Here is a 2,101-nt window from a genome sequence, read left to right as displayed (position 1 = left end):
ATGGGATATGTTCGATCACTCACAGTACACCCCGTAACTGCCTCCCTTTAATGTTCATCTCTGGTGACGTTAACGGCTGACAGTGAAGAGGCATAGACAACGAGCTGTAGACCAGTGTAGAGAATTGGCGGAAAGCACTGGCGACTACCCTCCATGACGAGGGTAAAATGCTACGACAAATGTCTTTAAGTCGGAGTGGCGACTATGATGAGAAGTTGCTGGAAGGTGTAGCTAACTGTTGCAAATAAAACATTTTTGATTTCCACATCGCAACCGATCTGACCTTAATTTCCGGATAGCACTCTTATTTACGATTATGGCAGCTCTACGAAACTATCAATACATTCACTTGAGGAGCAGGCTGTTGCTATCTAGGCGGAAGGAAGCGCACAATGGCTGGCACGCACCCCATGGGAGAAGAGGCGCGCGTGAACAGCGAACTGCCAGCTGGCTCAGCTTCCTCTGCCTGTAGGCTCTGAAAGGCCTCACATACACAGCGCCACACTGTTGTCCCGTCTGATTATCATCCTGCTTAACGCACAGTTCGGCCGTAACACAAACGGTGTAGTAATGTTTATTTATATGAGCAGTTACGTCAAAATCGACTCAGATACGCAGAAGCGCTCAGGGACTGGAATTGCTGGAAGTTCCAAGCCGAGACGATAGCAACATGCATTCCCTCTGAACCTGTGTTTCCATTGTTCAGACACAACAAGTGTTATTTTTACACTTGTCAGTTATTCTATTGATGATGCGTTCCACCATATTTATCTTCTCCTTTCCTCGCACGTTATTATCAATTATTCTTTTCTATTATTCTTACACTATCAAGTGAACTACCCTCTGGACACCACAACAAGAGTTTTCCATAGGTTTCTTTCCTTATCGTATTCATTCACTTCAGTGAGTAGACCTACTTGAGACCTGAATTTTATGTTTAGCATTCTTCTGTAGCATTTCGCATGGAGTGCTTCCAGTTTCTCCCCAGCACGTTTTCTCTCGGTACATTTGCCACAATTTCTTCCTCAATTGCAGATACGTTTTAATTCTTTTACGAAATGTTTTTCGTCAGCCTCAGCGTGCACAATGGAGAAAAGAACAGCAGCTGATCGCGAAATACATCGTTTTATTACAACATATCAAGACTTTTGTGTTATATAGTCGTCTTCATTGCACTTAATAACAGGTGACATTAGTCTAAAGTGTCACGAAGCAAACAATATTGGTTGCTGCAGAACTACGTGATACTTTGGCCTAACGTCACCTATATACTAAGATGGTATCTGTTATTTCGGACATGTCCGAAAGAACAGATACCATCAGTGACCATGCAGCTCGTTAGAATGAAATTACAATGAAATGAACACCCTTAGCTGCTTACAGGCGTTGACATACGTCAACGGGGACGTATGAAAATGTGTGCCCCGACCGGGACTCGAACCCGGGATCTCCTGCTTACATGGCAGACACTCTATCCATCTGAGCCACCGAGGACTGTTTAATAGTTGAAATCTAGATCTGCTGTGATAAAACGTCAGATTTCGCCATCGATTGCTTTTCTTTTTTCCGTTGTCTCTATTACGAGCGCTGCGCAGTGACATCATACGGATTACAATCTAAATAGGCATATAAATGCTTCATTGGTTCCACAACCTTATCCGTTTTGGATTTTTTATCACTTATATTGTGTCTCCCTCCAATTTTGATGTTTAGTAAGTCACTGTTCTTCTTATTGTTGCTCTTTACGATCATCGTGTTTGTCTTGAAATCAGGCAAGTAAATGCCAGGTTCCGATCAACATTCCGTTTGATTGCTTTACCTCCGAAAGGTAGGACTTTGAGTTCTACGAACCTTAGCATGAATGTGTTTCTCTGGTACTTTCATCGTATTTTTACTATTTTTCACTTCCTTCAGAAGTTCTTCCACATAGAAGTTGATAAGCAGTGGTGACAACCTGCGACCTTGTCTATCACTGTACATACTGTGACAGTCTATGCTCATCTTCCACTTTTACCACTACCACGTTCTGTTTGTAGATATTGTTCATTTTTCGCCAGTCTCTGTATTCAATACCCAATTTCCTTAAAAATGAGAACATATT

The 2,101-nt window shown here is 42.3% G+C and overlaps 1 non-coding gene across 1 annotated transcript; it reads right to left on the bottom strand.

The window, feature by feature from the left end:
- Positions 1–1,420: 1,420 nt before the first annotated feature.
- On the bottom strand, positions 1,421–1,494 carry Trnat-ugu. The gene has a single exon. It is a non-coding gene; the product is annotated as a tRNA-Thr (tRNA).
- Positions 1,495–2,101: the final 607 nt, after the last annotated feature.

This window comes from Schistocerca piceifrons, chromosome 2, assembly GCF_021461385.2.
Source record: "Schistocerca piceifrons isolate TAMUIC-IGC-003096 chromosome 2, iqSchPice1.1, whole genome shotgun sequence".
NCBI lineage: Eukaryota > Metazoa > Arthropoda > Insecta > Orthoptera > Acrididae > Schistocerca > Schistocerca piceifrons.
Note: the sequence above shows the minus strand (reverse complement) of the source record. Positions and strands in the feature narration are given on the sequence as shown.